This window comes from Engystomops pustulosus, chromosome 6, assembly GCF_040894005.1.
Source record: "Engystomops pustulosus chromosome 6, aEngPut4.maternal, whole genome shotgun sequence".
Lineage (NCBI taxonomy): Eukaryota > Metazoa > Chordata > Amphibia > Anura > Leptodactylidae > Engystomops > Engystomops pustulosus.
In genome coordinates, this window is record NC_092416.1 from 94,879,187 (window position 1) to 94,905,245 (window position 26,059).

Genomic DNA, 26,059 nt, shown 5'->3' on the forward strand with positions numbered 1-26,059 from the left:
TACTAAACCTATGTTATTATGTTGTGAAACAGGTTCCTCTTCCTACCTATAATATTAGTCATTCTTTATATAATAACTTTGCAATGGACCAATAAATACATCTAGAATTCTCTGCACTCTTCCGATCATGCTACTGTCAATATTACCGCACAATATTCACTCAGTTAATACTCCAAAACATATAAATAGTATATTTATATAGATTGCTCTGTGTACTATATTAACAGGGCCGCATCTGCCATGAGGCAAGATGAAAATCTTGCGTCAGGCGGCAGATGGCAGCTTCCTGTAGGGGGCGGCATTGCAGAGCCCAGTAACCTCAGGGACCCACAGCCTGCACTTCTGGAGCCAGTGCTGCCGCCTCACAAGAAGAAGAGTCCTTGCTGGAGAGTAGGGGAGCGTCACCACAGAGGTGACAATGCTAAGAAGATCAATCTCCTCCCTGCCAAACCCAGAGCAGTAGAAGGCGATACAGTATGTGGGAGTGTGAGTTCCGTGCAGGACAGTGAGAGATCATCCGTTCCTGCCTCACTACATTGTTTGCCTCCTCCCCCGAAGTCCTTACCCTCTTGCTGAACAAGCTGATGACTGGCCCTGGAGACATTATACTAGGTGCTGGAAGGTATGTGAGGACTAGAGGATTAAACTGTCCATAACATGCAGGTCCCCAGCATACATATATATCTCCCCCTCCCTGGTCTACTGGCAGACATGTTTTTTCACGGTTTTAAACAGACTGTCTGCCCTAATTCCATATGCACTACACACATGTACATGCTGAGATGTAGCAGTGCTGAAATTGTTATGTAGCTGCATTAATTCCATATGCACTATACACATGCTGAGATGTAGCAGTGCTGAAATTGTTATGTAGCTGCATTAATTCCATATGCACTATACACATGCTGAGATGTAGCAGTGCTGAAATTGTTGTTATTAAAAGAAATAAATAAAACCCTGCGGCACATTTACTAAGGGCTTTGCGCCAGTTTCCTGTCAGACTTTGAGCTTTCTTTTAGGTGGAAACTTCCTGCACAGGTGCTTAAGAAGTGTCTGCGCCACATTTCTGTTGCACGCAACTCTTTTGTGTCGCGGCTGCACTATTCTTCATGCAAAAAACACTTCGTCATTGAAAGGGGCGTTCCAGTGCTCATTCAGACCGTCACATTTATCATGCAAAGTCAGACAGAATTGTGTCGCACGCCTCATATTATAGGTGCACCAAAAAAAGTGGTGTCCTCTGTCAGAGCTGTGCAGGGAGCACCAGATTCATGAAGAACGTGCACCAGAAATCTTGCACTATAGACAGGTAACTGCACATAGTACACCCTGCACTGTTCTAAGTAAATGTACCGCAGTGTATCAGTGGTCAATATAAGCTTCTACACTATGGGACATAAATTATTGACCGTTTATATATACGGAGGAGCAGTGGTGTTTCTTTGAGCCAGAGATGCAGATATTCAGGGTTATAGTTTCATATGCAGTTCTCATTAACAACTATCACTTAAACAGTTAAAAATGTTGCTTCTATAGCACACGTCTCCATAACCTTTTCATGGGTTCATACACAGCTCTGGTTTTCATAGGCAGATTATGAGCAGACTGCCCGGGCCGTCTATTGTATTGTCATCTGCACTCATCACTTTTATGTGCCCCAAGTCCTGCGCACGTTCATGTGAAGGTCCCCGAAAGGTGTAAAAGGATGATCTTTGCCTTATTTTATCACATATTCACACCTGCCATCCAGAACTTGTCCAAACAGTTGCAAAGAACATGTAACATTCACATTAATGAGTAATTTCTTTTATTTTACCCCGTCCCTCCCCTATTTCTACCTATGTTATGGTGTTCTAACTCAAGTTCCTATGAACTATAGGAGGTTCAGTAATCATACTGCTAATATAAAGCACACATATTACACCCATCTAAACGTTACATTAGTTGTCTCATTAGTTATTCTTAGGGATATAAAGTTATTTATTTTGGTTAGGATTTCTTATGATTGTTGTAGGTGTTAGCGAGGGGGGGGGGGCAGCATTTTAATTCTCGCCTCAGGCAGCACAATTGCTAGAATCGGCCCTGTATATTAATATATACATTCTCTCTTTATCAGGTTCCCTAGGACCACATATAGGCAAATGTTAACATGTCTTAAGGTAAATAGTTTGCCCATTTATAATGTCTTCCCTGAGGACAGCAAAACCTAGTGAAAGACACTATGGGGGATTTATCACCAGGGGATTGTACAGCTTTTTGAGACTTTTTTTGTTGCAGTTAAACAGTGGTATAAAAAACAGACAACATGGTAATAAATCTACCTTCTGATTTCAGCATGTAACTTAAGTATTTTTAAGGTTTCGAGTGCTTTTAGTAATAAGAAATTCATTAGATGCAGAATCCATTTTCCCTCCAGCTGTTGTTTGACAGCCTTCTCTCTATTACTGTGCATAAGAAGAATACTGTATCAGAATCAGAAGCAGAAACCTAACAATGTGCAAAGGGAACTTGCATCTCATGGATAATTCAGACCTATGTCTTTACAACATTGTTCAATTAATATACTGTCTATTCTACAAAACTAAAACATCTTCTAACATTTGTGACGCAAAAATGAAATATGTGGGTCTGTCAGTACTTTATGCGACCCAATGAGAAGGCAGTATGAGCAGGCTAAAAATAATTCTGTATCCCGTTTTGAGATACATAGAACAGGAGGTTCTGACAAGTGTACAGCATATTGGGACAAGTAATAATAAACTAATATGAAAACAGTATCAACGTTGCTCAGAAACTGAACCTAGACTTTTAACAGTATCAGACCCCAGGCTTCTGCGTCTAATAAGCAGTTCATGAATTTCCCAATAATGTTACAGGATCACAGCTCATGAGATGCGTACTGAAACATTAGCCTGAGGGTTTACATTGGTGTTTATGGGTGAGGGAGGAAGAGATTACATAATTACGTAATTCTTGAAATAATGGTGCTACCCTAGCCCTTGAGGGAACTTTGATTCACTGCACAATCCATCATCAGGCCATTTCTATGAAACTTAAGTTATAGCTGTAAGGACTCTGATGAAGTGTTTGGCACAAGCGCGAAACGCGTTATTATGTTTTAAAACTTTTTATATGGAACTCGATTGTTTTATGGAAAAATAAAAATACGCTTTTTATCACGCCAACATGAGGAATCCAGCGCCATTTTTAGCTTTCTGAACCAGGGGAGAAAAACCGCACCCATTTATCGGATGCAAAAAAACGCAAAAACGACTTCTCCAACAAGAAAGGGGATACCAGTGGAACGCGGCAGCGGCACCGAGTTTACAGATAAGTTCTACAAGGAGTTGTGCCCTTCTTGTACAACTCCATCAGGTGAGTTGAATACTACACCATTCAAAATTAATATTTCTACTCAGGGTATTACACCATAGGAGCGCTTTTTTTCTTTTGTCTCCCCATCTATTCTCCATCTCCGGAATCTGACCTGACACACCAAAGAATGGAGAATGTGCACCTGTGGTTTAGTGTCCCAAATCAACCTGTCTTAGATCTCTACTTGGCCACAATGTAATTTATACTTGCCTAGATGCTAGTCCTATGAGGCACATTGGACTCACATCTTGTCAGGTTTGCGGGTAGTGGATCCTCCAGGAGAGAAGATGGGAGGAGATCTGCGTCTTTTATCTGCCTGAGTCTTAGTGCGGGCAGACGCCTGAAGCAAAGACCGTCGAGTCTGTTTCCAGATGGATTTAAGGTCCACTACCAACTCTTCTACAGCAGGAACATCAGCAGACACGGAGAGAGGTAGGGGTGGACGTGGAAGTCTCCCATACACAATAAAAAATGGGGCGGAGCCGGCAGACTCCGAATCCAGGGAATTATAGGAAAATTCTGCACATGGGAGCAGAGCGGACCAGTCGTCCTGTCGGGCGGAAACAAAATGGCGAAGATAGCAGCCCAGGGTTTGATTAACCCTCTCAACTTGTCCGTTGGACTGAGGATGGTAAGCAGACGAGAAGTCCAGTTTCACTTGTAGTTGATGGCACAGGGACCGCCAGAAACGGGAAACAAACTGGACCCCTCGGTCCGAGACTATGTGCAGAGGTAGTCCATGTAGACGGAAGATGTGCTGAAAGAACAGGCTGGCAAGACGTGGGGCTGACGGCAGGCCTGGCAGGGGAACAAAATGGGCCATCTTGGAGAAGCGGTCGGTCACCACCCAGATAACGGTATTACCCACAGAGCATGGAAGATCGGTAATAAAGTCCATTGCCACGTGAGTCCACGGGCAGCTGGGTATCGGCAACGGCAAGAGAAGACCAGCTGGTTTAAGACGAGATGGCTTGTTTCGAGCACAGGAGGTGCAGGCGCCCACAAAGTCTCGTACATCCTTGACCATATCTGGCCACCAGTAGTGTCGGGTAATGAAGGCGAGAGAGCGCTGCACCCCAGGATGCCCAGCCACACGGGAGCAATGTCCCCAAGTCAGTATCCTCCTCCGAAGGGCAGGTCGGACATATATCTTGCCTGGAGGAAGTTGCCGAAGATCCACAGGAGCAGCAAGAACCAAGCGTTCAGGAGGAACAATATGTCTCGGAGCAGGATCCTCCCCAATCACATCCGAGGCACGGGAGAGAGCATCGACCCTCACATTCTTCTCTGCAGGACGAAAATGTATGAGAAAATTGAAACGGGAGAAGAAGAGAGACCAACGAGCCTGTCTTGGATTGAGACGCTGGGCAGTCTGGAGGTACAGAAGGTTTTTATGATCGGTGTAGATATTAACTGGAAAACGAGCACCCTCCAGAAGATAACGCCATTCGTCCAAGGCCAGTTTTATTGCCAGAAGCTCACGATCACTAATAGAGTAATTCCGTTCTGCAGCTGAAAAGGTCTTGGAGAAGAACCCACAAGTGAGAGTTCTGCCCTTGGGGCCCTTCTGTGTGAGTACGGCTCCAGCACCAACAGATGAGGCGTCAACCTCAAGCAGGAACGGCTTCTCAGAGTGAAAAAGCAGATTTTAACTTAGAGAAGGCGCCTTCTGCTGCCGAAGACCAGTGTATAGGGTTGGCGTTCTTCTTCGTCAGGGCCACAATGGGAGACACCACGGAGGAAAAATGTGGGATGAACTGCCGGTAATAATTGGCAAATCCCAGGAATCTCTGGATAGCTCACAGCCCCACTGGACGTGGCCAGTGAAGTACTGCAGACACTTTAGCAGGGTCCATCTGAAGTCCCTTGTCCGAAACAATATATCCAAGGAACGGAAGACTCTTCTGATTAAATAGACACTTCTCCAGCTTAGCGTAGAGGCGATTGGTCCTTAGGCGCCTGAGAACCTGCCGTACGTGGGTCTGATGGGATGCAATGTCCGCAGAGAACACCAGAATGTCGTCCAAGTATACCATGACACAGGTATAGAGCAAGTCTCTGGAAATGTCATTGACAAAGTCCTGAAATACCGCTGGAGCATTACAGAAACCGAAAGGCATAACAAGGTACTCGAAGTGCCCATCTCGAGTATTGAAGGCGGTCTTCCACTCATCACCTTCACGTATGCGTATGAGATTATATGCCCCTCGCAGATCTAACTTGGTGAAGATCTTGGCACCCCGTAGACGGTCAAAAAGTTCGGTGATGAGAGGCAAAGGGTAACGGTTTTTCACCGTGACTTTGTTGAGTCCGCGGTAATCTATGCACGGACGAAGGGAACCATCCTTCTTGGCCACAAAGAAGAAGCCAGCACCGGCAGGTGAAGAAGACTTCCGGATGAATCCCTTCTGCAAATTTTCCTTAATATAGGCCAACATGGCCGCAGTTTCAGGCACGGACAGCGGGTAAACTCGACCTCGTGGCGGGGATGTTCCTGGCAGCAGTTCAATAGGACAATCGTACGGACGATGCGGTGGCAAGGTCTCCGCTTGCTTTTCAGAGAAGACATCAGCAAAGTCCAGGTAAGCAGCGGGAAGACCCTTCAAAGACTTGGGAGACAAGGTGGAAGGTATAGTAGAGGCTGGACGAAGAGCCCTGAGACAGCGGGACTGGCATCCAGGACCCCAGCGAAGAACCTCCCCAGTCTGCCAGTCAAGAACAGGTGCATGTCTCTGCAGCCACGGAAGTCCCAACAGAATGGAGGAAGTGGAACGGGGAAGTACGTAGAAAGACAGTCTCTCCATATGCAGGGCACCAACTTGCAGAAACAGAGGTTCAGTGCGATACTGGACTGGATCAGAGAGGATCTGACCACTGACCGAAGATATGACCAGGGGCTTGTCGAGGCGGCTCACTGGAATGTGATGCTGCGAGACCAGTGCAGCATTCACCAAATTCCCCGCGGATCTGGAGTCCAAGAAGGCACACACTTGGAACTGGCTGCTCGTACCAACGCTGAGGAGCACAGGAATGGTCAAACGTGGAGAAGCTTCGCACACACCTAGGGACGCTTCTCCCAAGAACCCTAGGTGGTGGCATTTCCCGAACGTTGAGGACGGACAGGACACTTCCTGATGAAATGTTCAGGACTCGCACAATAGAGGCAGAGGTCTCCCTGTCGTCTTCTGTTGCGTTCCTGGGAAGAGAGTCTGGCTCTGTCCACCTCCATAGGCTCTTCGGCAGGCGGTGACTGGAGCGGCCTCTGGAAGACAGGAGCCAGGCGAGAGAGACGTCTTGGACGAGCTTGCGGCTGCTCGAGAAGAGACTCTTCGGCACGCTCTCTAAATCGCACGTCTATCCGGGTGGCCAGAGAGATTAGACCACTCAGAGTGGACGGCAGATCACGAGCGTCCAGAGCGTCTTTAACATGGGAGGAGAGTCCTTTTTTGAAGGCTGCGGACAGGGCTGCGTCGTTCCAAGTGAGCTCCGAGGCCAGGGTACAAAACTGCACGGCGTACTCTCCAATTGATGAAACTCCCTGACACAGATTCAACAATGCAGTCTCAGCAGAGGAGGCCCGTGCTGTTTCTTCGAAAACAGACCGGAATTCTGCCAGAAATGCCGAAAGTGTAGCAGTGACCGGGTCGTCTCTGTCCCAAAGCGGAGTAGCCCAGGCCAGAGCTTTCCCGGAGAGGAGGCTGAGGATAAATGCCACCTTAGAACGCTCCGTGACGAACTGGGACGGCATGAGCTCTATGTGTAGAGAACACTGGGTGATGAAGCCCCTGCATAACTTGGGATCCCCGTCATACTTGCCGGGCATAGAAAGACGTAGCCTGGGTTCGGTAGCAGGAAGTACAGCCGGAGTTGCAGGAGTTGCAGGAACAGCTTCAGGGACCTGTTGCTGATGCTGGGTAGATAGCAACTGTTGCAGCATGGCGGTGACTTGCTCCAACTGCTCGCGCTGTGCAGCAATCTGCCGAGATTGATGCATCACAATCGTAGCAAGATCGGGCCGACTGGGAGACGGAACCTCAGCGGGATCCATGGCCGGATCTTACTGTCAGGTTTGCGGGTAGTGGATCCACTGGACCACTGCAGACGATGACTCAAGTCACTACCTGGGACCGGAGTCTAAGTGGTACCCGGTTTTCACCAGAGCCCGCCGCAAAGCGGGTTAGACAAGCTGCGGCGTGGTACCACCAGGTCGTTCCTCAGGCGTGACTTGTCTGCAGTGGCGGCTAAGGTTGAGGTACAAGAACGGCAGTCAATCTCGTGGTCAAAGTCCAGGCACAGAGTCAGGGCAGGCGGCAGAGATGCAACGTCAGGGTTCAATCCGGGGTCAGCAACAGGAGGTCCAAGCAGAGGGGTACGGGAACACAGAACAGCAGCACGGAGGAACACAGGAACACGGAAACACAGAGGAGCTCAGGTAACACAGGAACACGGAGGGACACAGGAGACGCAGGAACGCAGGATACACAGGAACGCAGGCAAATCGCAGTAAAGCTTTCTCTCAGGCTGTGAGGCACAAAGATCCGGTAAGAGATACAGGAAGAGGCAGGCTTAAGTAGATTTGGTGAAAATGGCCAGCGCCAATTAGTGGCGCACTGGCCCTTTAAATTTGCTAAAGGTGGCGCGCGCGCGTCCCCGCCTCCTAGGGCGCGCGCGCGCCACCTTTAGCAAATTTAAAGGGCCAGTGCGCCACTAATTGGCGCTGTGCTGCCGGAGTCGGCGTGGGAACGGGACGGGGTAAGTAAGATGCCGGGGGACTGGGGCAGCCACGGACCGCGGCACGGGTGCCCCTGCGACCCGGGAGGGGGGTCACAGAGGCACCCGTGACAAATCTGCAGCTGTGTTGCTCTGTGAAGCCAGGATTAGTCCCAGGCTTTATTGTGAAAGCTCTGTACCACATAGGAGGGCGATTTGGGGCACTAAACTATTGGTCCATAAGGACCTGTAGGTTGTTTAGTGTCCCAAATCAACCTGACAGGTTCTCTTCAATGTGGCCAAGTGAGGTTTCATTTTTTTGGGGATAAGATGCATTTTTCATTGATACTCTTTTAGTGTGGTGATGCATTAATGATAAAAATGTATTAACTTTTTGGTAGGGGAGCAAAAACACCAGTTCTGTAATAGTTTTTTCATGTTTTCTATTTTAGTGTTCGCTGTATAGCCTAAGTTACATGTTGGGGCACATTTACTTACCCGGTCCCTGCGAGATTCCCGAGGTGCGTTTTCCGACAAGAATGAAGTCTGCCACGATTCAACAAGATCGTGCTCCCGAGATCCTGCATGTGACGCTTCACAGCTCAGGTCCACCGGAGTTCACCTTCTTGTTCCAGATGTGCATGTCTTGCGACACAATTTGAATTTTAAATCCCGCACTTAGTCCGAATCAGTCAAGTTGTCCAATGGCCACACCCAGTGTCGCATGAAAGTCGGCGCCAAAATTCGATCGCGTGCGCCAAAAACCCCTGTTAAATGCAGAGCAAAATGGAAATAGTTGAAAACCCGATGGAAATACGGTCCGCGGACCCTTAGTAACTGTGCCCTGTTATTTTTAGTATAATAAAACCTAATGTGCGCGGCACATCCACTTACTTGTCCTTGCTCCTGCTTCCAGGTCTTTCAGAGTGTGCACACGTCCCCACGTCCTATGCCATATATACAGTATGTGTGTGTATATATGATGTATCTCTGTATATGGCACGGTATGTATGTGTGTATATGGTGTAAGGTGTGTATATACTATATGCGTGTATATGCTTGTATTTTAATACTGTATACATGTGTATGTATGGTGGTTATATACTGTATGTGTAATATGATGAACAGTATATATACTATATGTGTGTGCTGGGGCGTAACTTGAGGGGGTGCAGAGGTTGCGGTCGCACCCGGGCCCAAGAGGTTTAGGGGGGCCTTATTATGTCACTTTCCCATATGAGAAGACTATTACTATAAATCATACATTATAGTCGGGGGCCTGGCACAGACTTTGCACTGGGGCCCATCAGCTTCTAGTTACGCCATTGTGTGTGTGTATTTGATGCGTATATGTGATGTGTTTTCACTCTCATTCAGTATGATACATTTTTGCTAAAAGCAGATGTGAAAAGAATTCTGCACTGCTAAATGTGTAGAGGAAAGTTTGACATGTGATATGTTGAAAGCACAGATATATTATATAATTGTAAAACAATAAATCACAACATGTGGATATTGTGAATGCATTGAGTAGTCAGGTTTACAGTTTGAAAGCTCTAAATTGTGATACTAGATTCCAATCTTACAATGAAATCTGTTCTTGAGTACATTGCCCATTTTAGAATCCATTTGTACTGAAACAGATAAACGGATATTATAGTAATGGTGGAAAGTACTATAACAGTACTGGAGATTTGGGCATCTCAGATAGAAAGTGAATGTAGATCTATTTGAGGAAACAAAAATAGTAGTTATATTTGAAAATACTTAAAGGCAACCTGTAATCAGAAATAATACCTGTTTGTTGTAAAGCAGATTAACACAGTCCAGCTCATATTTCTTTCATGGCACAGAATGGTAGCATACCAGGTCCAATCTAGATTTTAGTAAATTTAGTGGAAAAGGACAAAAAGTTGTACATACATTTTTTTTAAAGTTTTTTTTTTATTTTACAATTTACATTTCCAAAAATCAAATTACTTAATCTTTTACTATTTTATATTAATTTGAGCTATTTTATACAGTCTTAATTAGTCCCACAGTAGTGTGGCGTACATTGTGAGTATTACTGCCAGGGCAAATGTTCAGCACGGACCCTATAGATAAATGGAGTGGCAGATTGCATATATGACCTACCATACTGAGATCACAGGGCTCCTAATGATTAGAGACACCTGTTCATATAAGGTCAAGACTTGTTGCAAGCCCTTTTAGTTATTATAGTCAAAACCAGACTAGAAGAGGAAGCAGTCTGTTGGTAGTAGGCTGTACAGGTGCATTTAAGTTAGGTGTGGAGAGTAAGGCCCCTTCCACACTAGCGTTTTTCAGCGCGAGTTCTGCGCATGCTTTTGACGCGCAGAACTTGCATTGCACTCTGTCCCATTGTTTCCAATGGGCCTTTCCTCATTTGCGTTGTTTTTCACGAGCGTGCTCTACTTTTGCGTTTCACGCACGTTTTTCCCGCCCCATTCAAGTCTATGGAGACGCATCAAAAATGCATTGCATTTGCAAGCATTGCAAGTGCAATGCGAGTGCAATCCGTTTTAATTGGATGGGTTGCTAGGTGACATGAATAATTCCCCTGCTCGAGATCGAGCATTTAATTAAAAAAACACAGTGAAGAACAGTGAATAATAGAATAAAAACAGTGAACACAGTGAACACAGGATCATTTAAGTGAAAAACACAGTAAAGAACACAGTGCAGAATAGATTACAGACGTTCGGCACATCTGCTTACTTGTCGGGAGATACGCGCGGAATGGTGCTAACAAAATAGCATGTGAAGAACAATATATATGTGTGAAGAAGACATTGCAGATGTATAGAAACATTTGCAATGTCTTCTTTACACACATATTTATATATATTGTTCTTCACATGCTATTTTGTTCGCACCGTTCCGCGCGTATCTCCCGACAAGTAAGCAGATGTGCCGAACATCTGTAATCTATTCTTCACTGTGTTCTGCACTGTGTTTTTCTCTTAAATGATCCTGTGTTCACTGTGTTCACTGTTTTTATTCTATTCTTCACTGTTCTTCACATCTGCTAACTTGTCGGGAGATAATATACGCACGGAACAGTTAAGAATAGATTGCAGATGTTTGCATACATCCGCTAACTTATCAGAAGACATTCTTTTTCAATTAAATAAAACATTTGAAAAATTCTCGAGTCTCCCATTGACTTAAAAAAAGGCGAGTGAAAAACGCACCGAAAACCCCAAAAAAACGCGAACAACACGCGCGTGAAAAACGCAAAAACGCTGATGACTCCAAGGAAAAATGGAACAAAAACACAGCCAAAAACGTCAGTTTTTCACACATTGCACCCTGACGTGAAATGCAACGCTAGTGTGGAAGGGGCCTAACTTATATATTCCCTCAATCTTTGAAATGGTAAAACAAAGAAAAAAATCCATTACAGAAGCAGAAACATGGAACAGTAATATTCAGTTGTGAACATTCGCTTCATAAAAGTCATTTTTTCCATGTTTACTACTATTTAATAATAAAATCTGTATTTGATACTGACTGCTTATTTCTAACATAAATAAAATTGAAGTTTTACATCGTGGACACGCTGTGCTGGAGGATCTTTTCCTTTCTTCATTACTACTATTTAATATATCCATTAGATAAGGGTTAAAAAGGAAGGATGGTCTTTAGTGTGCCTGTGCTAGCTGTTCAGATCAATATGCACATTGACCTTTCTGTTGAATAAAACAAGCTTTAGTCCATGCACCAACAAATTCATTAATGAGCCTTCAGTAATGCAAGCTAATGTCCGTCACCATTATTCAGACTAGTTCCTACATTGTTCAGTATTTATTTCAAATAGATGAGGACGACTGCAGCCCTGCACTTCAAGTTAGCCTATTAGTAGACAGTGGGAAGGACCTCCAGTCACTTCCAAGCCTGCTTAAGAAAGGCTGATCCTCATAGGGGACAGAGTTGGAAAGGTGATTGGCTGCAGGCCTAGGGCAGTGCACTGATTGGATCAAAGGATTGAGTCACCTCAGTGGTGATTTAATTTTATTCTCTGAAATTCCCACATGTGAAGCTGGAGAAGTGAAGCAAAGAGACTGACAGTCATCCAACTGCAGCCTGACAAGACAAGAACTACTTATAAAAAACAAGGGTGCTGTTTTTTTACATCCAATGTGGCCAAACAAGTGAGGAACTTTCCTAAGAATTTATCAAGCTGTGCATCAACATAGAACTAAAGAAATCATCTCAGTTCTCAAGTAAGACATTCTATCAGAAAGAAGTCAAAAATGTTAAGGTCCCCAGTAACCCCAGGTAAGCTCTGCTGTTTATCTAACACCAAGATTTTTTAAAATGCTGAATATTTATGGCTGGTGATAGTGATGATGATGATTTCACTGGGCTCAAACACTCACACAGAGGCAAGGTAAGGAGAACCCAGGACACAGGGATTAGAAGAATGAGAGACAGGCTTAAGAGAAACAGACAAAATCACTTGATCCTTATTGAAGAGGTGAGAATAAAAACACAACAGAGACAGGATGTGAAGTTAGAAATGGAATAACCTTTGGTAGACAGTGTGATCCCTTTAATAAACACCTCTGTGCTGTATGCTGTATTGGCTCAGTAGAATTCAGGGAGTGCACATGTACATTGTAAAAAGCTTCTTAGCTTATGCAAACTTGTTACCATCAGTCAATCCTTTATACTACTGCAGTTATACCACCTGCAAGCTATATTGTTATGCATGCTGTCCTGTTTTACAAAGGACTAATAATATTAACCTTAAATGTGCCAGGGTCTTGCTTACTGCCTAGAATTAGCAACCATATCTAATATGACTTAGTACTTACTTTAATTACTTTGCATAATCGGGCATCCACTAAATTAATATATATTGGGGCATTCACTAAATGAATATATATATATATATATATATATATATATATATATATATATATATATATATATATATATAACAGTATATATAACCACTGTGCAGACATATATAAGCATATAGAAGTTGACTACATCAATTTTTACTGCATAGTACTTTGCAAAAGAATAAAAAGATTAGGCTGTCACCTGAAGGTTGCAATGGTCATCCCTGACTGAAAAAGTGGTGAATATAGCTGTGGAAGCGAGACCATACTTCAGCTAATGACAGGAGACACACAATGAATAAATACGGTGACCTTTTTTCTTCTTCACTGCAGTGATGATGGGGTTATATATAATTTTTGGTATTAAATTATTTGGTAAAAAATGTTTTTTTCTGTGCACTTTGAAAGCCCAACATATGGTGCTTACATTGGAATCAAGAAATTTTGATGTGGACATTTAGGCATCAAAGTATCTTGGTCACAAAAGGTCAACCAGTATTTCACATAAATTCCCTTAAGGTTAGGTTTTATAATCCATTCCCCATTTAAAATATCTTCATAACACATTAACAGTTTCTATTAAGAAGCTTGCAATATGTGTATATCATGTTTGTGTGTCACAGTGAAAATAAAATAGAGAAAACTATGCAATGTATCAGATTTTACAGTAAATGGTTAACAAGCATGAAAATAATACTAAATTCTCTCAATGAATTCCTACAATGTTCCAGTTAATCTGTAATTCTCCCTTTGTAGCCAAAATGAAAACATATCAATGAATTAATATCAGTATTTGGGAACATCTAATTTGTAATTAGCATCAAATCCAGAAGCTAGACAGTCCAGATAAATCATTATTATGAAAATCAAAATAAGCAAATGTATAATATTAGTAATAAGATAACACCAACATATTTTGCTGTATGGTACAAAAACAATCATTTTTTTCACTCCATTTTGCACAGCCCATGATGTTGCATTCAACTTTGTAGTGTGTATTGTTGGTGTGTTATGATAAAATAATATAGCAATATAATAAAAGCAAAATAGAGAAACTTTGGAGTCAAATAAAAAATAGCAAATCAATTTTAGTTGATATACATAGAAATCACATTATAACACATTTTTTCTAAAATGTATGCAATAACTACACATTGGCACATTATTTTGGACTTGAGTGAGTTTTAATGGGATGGCAGATAAACCTACTACATTTTCTTAACATCTATATTTTGCCCAAAGGACCTATCTTAAGTTGTAATAATGAGCTTAGATAACTATGGAACATGGTTAAAAGTGCTCAAGGTCCTGTGACTGTATTATGGCCGTCAGGATAATGGCCCTATTCAGAAAATTACTATTATAGAGTCTAAAGAAGGTGAATGACAAACATAACGGCTACATATGTATTAACTCATTTTTAGCACTTTCCCTAAACTGTTCCCATACAGGGTAATGGAAGTACACAGATGGCATTTCTATAGACAGAGGGCCATCACGTCCAAAGTAAAATTCTACAGTGTTGATCTAGAAGAAGGCAAACCAAACACTCCAGTCAAAGATGATTCATTGCATTGTATCTTTTGCGGGGCAAAGGGAAGAACATGACTCTAAGTTCTAGCAAGGTTCTATGAATACAATGAAAATGAGTCCGGCTCCTCCCTTTGGGCCCTGCACCATGCATTAAAGGAAATCAACCAGTTAAAAAAAAAAAAAACTTACATATACTCACCTCCGCTCCTCTTCATCTTGATCCCGGAGCTGTTCTTTACTAATCTTGACATGCATCACCTAGAAAAGAAAGTTATAATTAGCAGCACAGAGAGCTGGGACAAGATGTCCGTCACTTCAGGATGCTCATTATGCACATTCTTGCCACCACCTCTCCCATGCTAGGAGCATGGTAAAGCGAGGTGATGTCATGCAAAAGCCGTGCATAATTAGCAGCCCGGAGCTGCTAATTATAACTTTCTTTTCCAAGTGATTCCGATGTGTCAAGACTAGCGACAGACAGCTCCAGGATTAAGATGAAGAGGAGCGGGGGCGATTATTTTGTTTATGTTATGTTTTTTTTTTAACTGGTTTTTAACTTTACATTTCCTTTAATGAATTAGCTTTGACTGGAGTGTTCCTTTAATAAACATCCCATTCCAAGTACTTACTCATTTAGCCCTAAGCACTGAGTCTGGACATGCCTCCATTAAGAGCTCATATATACTTGATAAGGCCTATAGACAATTTTTGTCTCTAGTTTTAGTGCATGCGCAGGCATGGGGCAAAAATGCCCTGCAAAGGTCCAATCTGCTGCCAGCCGTGTCCCCCCTTTACAACCATCCACACCTACCTGGTATAGAGATGGCTTGAAGTGGGAAATTGTTTTTATCAGGACTTCACCAAAAAAGTGGCCTGATAAATGTCTCGCAAAGTCTGTATGATCATATGAATGCTATAAATGATGTATACAGGAAATATAATAGGTATGTTATACTGACTTACAACACTATAGGATACACAACTAGAAACTTTTGAGAAATTATATTTTAATAAAGACAATAGCTGATCAATCTGCCATAAACTCTCTATGTACATTAATAAATTATTAGCTTTGTCTGAAGAGAAAACAAAAATGTAAAAGTGGAGGGTCAGATATGCAGTAAGGATAAATAATATGAATAATTGATAAGTAAGTTCCATGTATATGTCCCCCCTGTGTCACTATGGTATGGGTCTATACTCTTTAATGGATGTTAGGGAAATACAGGAAAGATCCTCCTAAGGGATATGGAAAATGTATACGTTGAAACAAAGCATCAATAATGTAGCTGTATCGGGAAATGCAGTGTGACCTTTTTCACTTAGTCCTATCAGGATGAATATATTCCTTGTTACAAAGAGTACTTCATCATCACTTTCTGGTGTGGCAATGTTAAGGCATCAGGTATCCACTGTGCACATATGCAATGGAAAAAATGTTCCAATAATAAACTTAGGTCATACTGATTAGAATTACACAGTCAATAGGAAAGATAGAATGTGTCAAATCCATACATATAAACTAAATATCATTAATTCCACTTTAATTGTGAAAGATCTAAAATAATTGCTCCATAAAAAGTCCTTGGGTGGTTTAATAAAATACATTGCAGGGGATTTATTACCTGTGTTGTAGGATATGAATATGGTGTTCCAGACTAGCTGCTTCTACACTTTAATAGAGTTCACAGAAAGTGCATTGTCCGTCGATAATGCACTGTGCCGCGATTCACTAAGATCATGCGCCCGTTATCCTGCATGAGTCCCTTCCCCGCTCTGGTCTGCCGGAGTTCACCATCTCCTTCCTGATGCATGTAAGTGCTTGATCTTACGACACAATTTGAAAGTTTGAAAGTTAAATCCCACTCTCAGTCTGAATCCGTCAGATTGCTGACGGATCCCCCCCCGTAATTCCTGTTGCATGAAAGCTGTAATAAAAATCGGATGGCATGCAACACAATCCACTGTTAAATATCTGTCACAGCCGCACAAAACCTAAAAATGTCATGAAGTCCGACGAAAGTGCGTCCGCGGACCCTTAGTAAATAAGCCAGAATATATTTGGCGCACAGCTGTATTAGAAATATAGGCAGACATTTATCAGGACTTGTAAGTCAGTTTTCTGGCCCTGAAATACTGACACACTACTCATAATTGTGATTATTTCCCTCTTTACGATACCCTTACTCCGAGGGGGCATGAAGATGGGCGCGGCCGGGAGTGGGGAGGGCCAGTGTAGGGTGTTCCTTGCTCACACCTGCACACTTGCTACATTTAACAAATTTTCATAAGGGAAATTTTGCTGGTTGCAGTGTAATTCTACCCTTCCTGGTGTAGAATGGTACACCGGCAGTGCCACTTTGCCAAATTCATCAAGAGGTCGGAGACTGATGATGTATCCATCAGAACCTGATGAATGGGGCATTCATGAAAAGATTTTAGTGGTGGGCCCACATATTCCATGTTTCTGAGGATAGTAGATCATTTTTAATTAATAGAAAATCCCTTAGTGGTGGGCTCTAGGCATTCTTATCCAACATTGTATATTTATGGTCTATCCTTAAAGGAAACCTACCACTTGTAGTGGCAGGTTTCCGATAGCAATACCGGGCACCAGCTCAGGGTGAGCGGTTTAAAACACTTCTTAAACGTTATAGCCGGCGCAGGCAGGTACGCGCTCGGCGCTTACCGTGCACGCGGCTCTCATTCACTTCCTATGTAGCCGCGTGCACGGTAAGCGCCGAGCGCGTACCTCCCTGCGCCGGCTATAACGTTTAAAAAGTGTTTTAAACCGCGATACCGCGGTTTAAAACACTAACTAAAATAAGCTCCGGCACCAGCTCACCCTGAGCTGGTGCCCGGTATTGCTATTGGAAACCTGCCACTACAAGTGGTAGGTTTCCTTTAAAGGAGGCCCACAATGTTTTCTTCTGGGAAATCGTGTAGAACTCATAATTCTACTAATAAGTATTAAACATATTTTAAAATTAAACACAAAACAAATAAAGATTATGCTAAGGGGTTTTCTAATAATTAAAAATTATCTACTATCCTTAGAAACATGGAATATGTGTCTTATCAGTGTGGTCTGACTGCTTTGACACTACAATTGGAGTAACTGTAAACAGAAGGTTATACAGTACAATACAACCAAAAACGGTAATAATACAATTTTCATTGCTATCTGCAGCGTCTTCTTGTGTCCAAAGGTACACAGTTGGTAAACTAAAAAATACCATGTAGGCAGATATGCTGTTCAGTTGTCAGTAAGAATAACATGTTTATTGGGCATGTATAACTGACTATGCGTTTCGGGAACACACCGCTCCCTTCATCATGTCCAAATAGCTGCACAGGAATGAACAGCTCTCCTAAATCCGGAGTTATGTAGGGTAGAAATTTATTGATAATGTGGGCCAGTTTAAAATGCTGCCAGCGGTCCGGTGAGAGGAGTTCACAGTGCTCATAAGGGGAGCTCCAGCAGCATTATCGATCAATCTCTACCCTGCATAACACCGGAGTGCTGTTCATTCCTGTGGAGCTATTTGAACTTGATGAATGAGTAGTCCGTTGTATGTACCCAATAAACATGTTATTCTGACTCAGAACTGAACACTGCACCTGACCTACCAGTTTTTTTTTATCTTTTATCCTACTATTGGACTGTTGGGTCTCACTTTCCCATTGCAACTTCTGTAAGTCCTATGTGATGGCCAGAGATAGCGCTTGGCTTCCTTTAGTAGTCTAATAGAGATAAACTGAGTGAAAACATGAATATTTGACCTGCTGCTCACGATTTTGATTGTTGGGGCCTATCATTCATAAAAATGGAAGAATATCCTAATGAATGTATGTCCACACAAATTCACTAAATTTTAACCTGTATCTATTGTTTCAGATTTCTTTTCAGGATTAGCTATACCATAGAGAAAGGTAGAGTCAGCTCACCTGAGGATCATTTAACAGTGTCTGGCATGGTTGGAGCACGGACAACCCAGTTCCACGACCACAATAGAAGAAAGTACGTTTAGTCCAGCTTCATACAACAATCCAGGGTAAGTAAAACGCAAAGATTTATTTCATACTTTTTATTAATGATGCCATGATGAAGGACTTTTCCGAAACGCCTAGGCAATAACGCTGTGCATGTCTGTGTTCTCATATGTGTTCATTTGCTATTATGAACTTTTAAAAGTATGAAATAAATCTTTGTGTTTTACTTTCCCTGGATTGTTGTATGAAGCTGGACTAAACGTACTTTCTAGCTATCACATATGTGTAATTTTTCAATAACAATGTTTCACATTTCACTTGTATTCTATATGTTCACCTGTTTTTCATGTATAGCCTCCATATCTACTTGACAAGTCTCACAGAGCTTGGCTCTTGGCTGTTGTTGGAAAATAACTGCACACAAAGGAAACAGTTAACAGTAGTTCCTGCTCCCATTTCTCACTTCCTTATCCTCAGAAGCAGCATGAAGTATACCATACATCAGTATTGTGAAGTGTGGCTGTGAATCCTGTTTTTTGTCAAGAATAGAATAATAAACACATGCAAGCAGTTGCATAATTAAAGTCCAATGGGCCCCAGGGCAAATTCCTAACAGGGCCCCCTTTGCCACGAACCATGCTCCTCACTACTGACCCCTCATGTTTAATGCTACATTTTTAGTAAGCACCCCCTTATTTTAGTAAAAGTTCTAATTTGTAGCCCCATTATAAGTGTCACTTTTTGTCACATTTTTAATAAGTGCCCCCTTACTGTCCCCCTTCTTAGTGAATGCCCCCTTTTTTGCCCTATTAAGTAATATTAATCACCATTAATTAATAGTAATCACCCTTACTTGCGAACATTATTAATAAATGCCCTCTTATGGTCCCCCTTCTTTTTGATCCCCGATCCTTCCATGCGCCCCTGCACTCCTGTATATAGTGGGAGAGAAGGGACTGTATTATGCCCTGCTCTGCCAATGCTTCATAGTGAGCCCAACAATCATTGGAGTTCCTGGGCAGGTGGCCATTTATTGAGTCCTGAGTCAGCCGTGGCCCTCCTGTCACCAAGCACGAGCCAGGTGTACACTATTCCTGTCTTGCCTCCAGGGACTACTGTTCAAAGCACTGTGACATCCATGGGCCCTGCTCTCCCAGCAGGCCCGGTCTAAGACGCAACCACGAAACCGTGATTACCCATAATACAAGAAACAACATCTGTGTGTTTATGTACCTCTTTCTCTCCATCTGCAGCTGCTTACTTTACCTCATCGTTCACAGACTATGGATGTCAGCTCTAATTTGGTTTCCCAGTGAAGGATAAGATCTGTCAGGCTATATAAAAATCCATTTTAGAAAATACAGTATGTGATCAAATGAAGAGGCAGTAAGAGATGAAGATGCATTTTTCTTGCATAAGGGAAATAACGGTCCTGGTCCCCAGTACAAAGCTTATCACCTACAGGAAACACAGCAATGAAATGCCTAGAGACAATGCCATCAGTGATAGATGCTTTTAGATAATTGTTTGGACATGCAAAATTCCAGGCCATTGGATCATTGGATAATTATATTATAAAAATAACTTTTAACTCAGTTATTCTATTCTAAAAATAACTTTTAACTCAGTGATTTAAAGGTATGGTAGACCAGTAGGTACTCCTGGATATTGCGTGCCATATTGTACAATATGCTGTACTACTCATCATGGTTGATGCGTAACATTTAGATCTCCTCAGATTCCTCAACTAACCTTTGGTGAGCTATTGTTACTGTCCAAATCCTGGTGCTTTCGTATAAGTCTTGCCATTGTTGTAAGTGGGCATCTGTAATGCTTTCATGTAATTATTAGAACTGTTGACTTTGCATGTGCATTGTGATCTTTCTAGTAATAGATTTGGAACATAACAGTTGTGGAAAGCTATTTAGTCGCGTGCAAGACAAAGTAAACTGCCCCCAAATCTGGGACTAAAGGATTTGGAACCTTTAACAATTACATGCTATATTTGCTATTAGTTTGTCTGCACGCTACTGTCTGGGTGATTGGGGATCACAAGATTGGTTTCCTCATTGCATTACCAGCAAAAACATTTGTGTTATTCCACAGCAGAAACTCAGATGACCTTTTCATGGAACATCTCTCGTTGACCCCATCACCATGAGTTATATATGGACATATATATATATATATATATATATATATATATATATATATATATTACACTGATTATGACACAGTGGATGCCCCTTTTCACAGACTTCTTTTAACACACTCTTGTAGGGGCTTTCACACTGGCAATGCCCATTTGTTAATTTATTGAGAAATATTCTAGAGGAAGAGTGAACAATTTTAAGAAAGTGATGGATAGATAAGGATAATACAAGTATTTACTAAGACAAACATGTTAGTATTGATAAGAGGTCTTCTTTAACCCCTTAAGGACCAGGCCCTTTTTCGTTTTTGCTTTTTTATTTTTCACTCCCCACCTTCAAAAATCTATAACTTTTTTATTTTTCCATGTACAGAGCTGTGTGATGTCTTATTTTCTGCGTAACAAATTGCACTTCGTAGTGATGGTATTAAATATTCCATGCCATGTACTGGGAAGCGGAAAAAAAATTCTAAATGCAGTGAAAATGATGAAAAAACACATTTGCGCCATTTCTTGTAGGCTTGGTTTGTACAGCTTTCACTGTGCGCCCCAAATGACATGTCTTCTTCATTCATTGGGTCAATACGATCACGGGGATACCAAATTTGTATAGGTTTTATAATGTTTTCATACATTTACAAAAATTAAAACCTCCTGTACAGAAAATTCTTCATTTTACAGTGTTCTTGCGCTAATAACTTTTTCATACTTTAGTGTACAGAGCTATGGGTGGTGTCATTTTTTGCGACTTCTGATGACATTTTCAACGCTTTTAATTTTAGGACTGTGCGACCTTTTGATCACTTTTTATAGAATTTTTTCTATTTTTCAAAATGGCAAAAAAATGCAATTTGCAACTTCGGGCGCTATTTTCCGCTACGGGGTAAAACGCAGTGAAAAACGGTTATTATATTTTGATAGATCGGGCATTTTCGGACGCGGCGATACCTAATGTGTTTAGGATTTTTACTGTTTATTCATATTTATATCAGTTCTAGGGGAAGGGGGGTGATTTGAATTTTTATGTTTTTTTAATATAATTTTTTTTTTTTTACTTTTTTTAATTTTTTTTTTTTACTATTTTTCAGACTCCCTAGGGTACTTTAACCCTAGGTTGTCTGATTGATCCTATCATATACTGCCATACTGCAGTATGGCAGTATATGGGGATTTTGCATACCATCTATTACAATGTGCAGATCACACATTGTAATAGATAGCCGAGATCATGATAGCCTCGGATCTTTATGTGATCCGAGGCTGTCATGACAACGGATCGTCACTCCCCGGTGACGTCACGGGGAGTGACGATCGGAGCCAAGATGGCGGCGCCCACGCGCCGCCGGCTCTTTAATGCCGCCGGCAGCTTTGCCGGCGGCAATCAAAGGGTTAACACCCGCGATCGGTGCAAGCACCGATCGCGGGTGTTAGCGACGGGCATTTGCTTCATCATGAAGCAAATGCCCGGTGAGTATGAAGAGGGCTCAGCCCGTGAGCCCTCTTCATACTCCCCCATGCGCAGCAAGACGTAAGGGTACGTCTTATTGCGCTATGGGGTTAAGGGGTGTATGGTGGTAGGTACACCCTACATAAGAAAACATAAAACAATGATTAAAAAAAATAACAATTGTTTTCAATTGTTTCTTTAACATTACCTGGCTCCCTGAAAGCAGTGTGTGTTGAGTCCCAGGGGAGGGGGGAAACAAAATTATGGCTCCTAGAATCCAAGACATATCTCATACATCCTTGGCCATAGAGGTGCCACTCTGTAAGGATAAATGAGAAACATCCTTGGCAGGGAAAGAGTTCAATGCCCCCATCATGGGCACTGCCATCTTGAGCTGGGACATCACCCACCAACTTATTGGTCTTATAATATGGAAAAATGAAAAGGGGATGTGTCATTTGGAGCACACAGTGAAATTGGTATAAACAGAACCTAAAAGAAAATGAAGCAAGTGTGTTTTTAATTTTAATACATTGACATTACACATTTATTATAACACATTTTGTTTTTTTTTTTCAGCTTCCAAGCGCATAGCATGGAATATTAAATACCATGATGGTTATTTAGTCACTGGAAGAAGTTTGTAATCTCTCAAATTAGGATGCTTTCTACTTCTTTAGCCTATGTTTAATGTCTTATGTCAGAGATCCAGGATAATAACAGCACTTAGATTTATTGATGTATTTCGCATAGCATGTTAATAATTTATATTTGTATTATGAATGGACTTTTATCACTTTATTTATGATTTTGATCAAAATCTATTGTATGCACTTGGCTCATGGAGTGAATATGTCATGTGATATTTCTTATGGGACCAATAAAGAAGTATCTTGCATTTACTAGACTTTGGAAGGCTCAACTCCTTTCTAAAATTGTGACTCACCAACTCTCTTAGAAGGGAATTGTGGCTTCTGACATCCAGATAAGTACTTTTATATTTGGCGTTCTTTGGGATTTTATCCTAAGGACAGTAACTCCACCAGGGGATGGCATAAATTAATAGCTCAGACGTTTTTATACCCACGTGGAAGCGGTTTCTTCGCTTCGGTTCGGTTTCTTCGCTTCACAACTGAAACTAAAACATAGCTAGGAATGTGAGCTGCAGATAAAATCCATTCCTGTCTTTATTTAACTGCATGAATCAAAGGTCCTGTAGCTCACAGGACAAGAAATATAAGATGATATTCTAATATTTAATGTGATACCAGGTATCATAGGGCCAATAATAAAGACATCTGAAGTGCGTCTCCCTCTAAAGCCTCTCAAAGTAACTCATTGCAACCAAATAGTATTTCTCTACCTAAGTGAGCTGGTAGTTTAGTGGTGAAAAGCTGACAGAAGGTTCCCTTTAATTATACCTTTAATCGGGATATAAAAATGAATCTAGCATATATACTCACCGGCCACTTCATTAGGTACACCATGCTAGTAACGGGTTGAACCCCCTTTTGCCTTCAGAACTGCCTCAATTCTTCGTGGCATAGATTCAACAAGGTGCTGGAAGCATTCCTCAGAGATTTTGGTCCGTATTGACATGATGGCATCACACAGTTGCCGCAGATTTGTCGGCTGCACATCCATGATGCGAATCTCCCGTTCCACCACATCCCAAAGATGCTCTATTGGATTGAGATCTGGTGACTGTGGAGGCCATTTGAGTACAGTGAACTCATTGTCATGTTCAAGAAACCAGTCTGAGATGATTCCAGCTTTATGACATGGTGCATTATCCTGCTGAAAGTAGCCATCAGATGTTGGGTACATTGTGGTCATAAAGGGATGGACATGGTCAGCAACAATATCTAGGTAGGCTGTTGCGTTGCAACGATGCTCAATTGGTACCAAGGGGTCCAAAGAGTTCCAAGAAAATATTCCCCACACCATGACACCACCACCACCAGCCTGAACCGTTGATACAAGGCAGGATGGATCCATGCTTTCATGTTGTTGATGCCAAATTCTGACCCTACCATCCGAATGTCGCAGCAGAAATCGAGACCCATCAGACCAGGAAACGTTTTTCCAATCTTCTACTGTCCAATTTCGATGAGCTTGTGCAAATTGTAGCCTCAGTTTCCTGTTCTTAGCAGAAAGGAGTGGCACCCGGTGTGGTCTTCTGCTGCTGTAGCCCATCTGCCTCAAAGTTTGACGTACTGTGCGTTCAGAGATGCTCTTCTGCCTACCTTGTTGTAACGGGTGGCGATTTGAGTCACTTTTGCCTTTCTATCAGCTCGAACCAGTCTGCCTATTCTCCTCTGACCTCTAGCATCAACAAGGCATTTCCGCCCACAGAACTGCCGCTCACTGGATATTTTTTCTTTTCCGGACCATTCTCTGTAAACCCTAGAGATGGTTGTGCGTGAAATACTCAGACCAGCCCTTCTGGCACCAACAACCATGCCACGTTCAATGGCACTCAAATCACCTTTCTTCCCCATACTGATGCTCGGTTTGAACTGCAGGAGATTGTCTTGACCATGTCTACATGCCTAAATGCACTGAGTTGCCGTCATGTGATTGGCTGATTAGAAATTAAGTGTTAACGAGCAGTTGTACAGGTGTACCTAATAAAGTGGCCGGTGAGTGTAGAAGTAATCTGATTCTTAATTGACAGGAGTGAAGCAAAAGTAAATTTAAGAGATGGATGGTATCTATTAAGGTATGGGTATTGCTGGACCAATTTAAACCTTCCCTTCGTTTAGGTTCTCAGCTTCCTGGTATTTATTATTCTTGGCAATATAAATATAAGTTAATGTAGTGTCAGCTTTGTCACCGTATTAAAAATTTAATTCACAGGATTCTCTGCCTCAATATGTCATCTCCAGAAATAAACAGAAAATAGTCTTGCCTCTCAAATGCTACCCTTGGGTTGCTTACTTCAAGGCAAGCATTGTACCCCATTTACTCTCAGAATTGTAGAGGTCCCAGAGATGAGAGACGGACCATCTTTGGGTTATGGCAGATTCTAGCAATATGTCATTACTATCTATTGTGGCAAAAAGCTTTTAATACTAAGTTAATAAAGAACATTTGAGTACAAGCAAGAATATTCACAATAGGGTCATTTGTATACGTGTTTATCAATAAGTCTGGGATAATTTCCAGAGATAATTGTAACAAGGAAAATCAGTATGTGTATTACATCAGCATCACCAAATGTGGCACGTAGATAGAGACTGCCAACAATTTTCATTGTTGTCAATATGGGAAGCACAGCATAGATTTTTTTCTTGCTGCATCATTGACCTTACATGCAAATTGGATACCTTGCCTGAGATTAGATATGACATTGTCATGAAATTCCGAGTCTGCTGCCACTAAGCTTCACATCTGCTTTATATGGAAACATAAGCAGCTCTTGTTCGGAGAGAGAGTACAAGTGAGTGTGTGAGGTGTCTAGCTGTCACAAGGGCCAGAGCCAAAAGAAGTACTTGACCCATATAGATCCGAGGACATATTTTTATGTAACAAATTGATTTTAGTGAATGATCATTTCATTTTTTTTTACAATGGGTTCATCTTCATTTTAATATTTCATTTAATATTTCCCTGTATTTTTATGTAAAAGCTGTACAAGCTCCATATGGTTTTGGAGTGTACCAGGGTGGTCCTAGAAGAACAGCAAATATGTTATTATACATATGTATATAGTAAAAAGTAAGTCAGTTTAGTGTGAGAGCATGATGCATGAAGGGACAAGGGTAAAGTCGTAAAATTTGCTAGGTACCTAGAGAAAGTCTGAACACACCCCTATTAAAGGCCCATATGCTTCTTTCAATATACAGTACAGTAAACATTATAGTTGTTCAATGTAAAAAAATTTATATACTATATATAAAATGTGTAATAAGGGTGGATTTCAGGATTTCATGTTGCCCATGGACTTGTTCACATTAATCTCCCCTTAAATGGAAC

At 41.8% G+C, this 26,059-nt stretch overlaps 1 protein-coding gene and 1 long non-coding RNA gene across 4 annotated transcripts in view; both read left to right on the plus strand.

The window, feature by feature from the left end:
* The first annotated feature begins 365 nt into the window (after nt 1–365).
* On the plus strand, nt 366–8,978 carry LOC140065814 (uncharacterized). Its single transcript, XR_011848064.1, has 2 exons — nt 366–622; nt 8,538–8,978. It is a non-coding gene; the product is annotated as an uncharacterized lncRNA (long non-coding RNA).
* Nucleotides 8,979–11,926: 2,948 nt separating this feature from the next.
* The window catches only part of KCNJ14 (potassium inwardly rectifying channel subfamily J member 14), a 43,614-nt gene continuing 29,481 nt past the window's right edge, over nt 11,927–26,059 (plus strand). The window contains exons 1-2 of one of the 3 annotated variants that reach the window (XM_072110426.1): nt 11,927–12,387; nt 18,388–18,422. The gene's annotated coding sequence lies outside the window, so the exon portion shown is untranslated. The other 2 variants (XM_072110425.1, XM_072110427.1) reach the window with 2 other exon arrangements.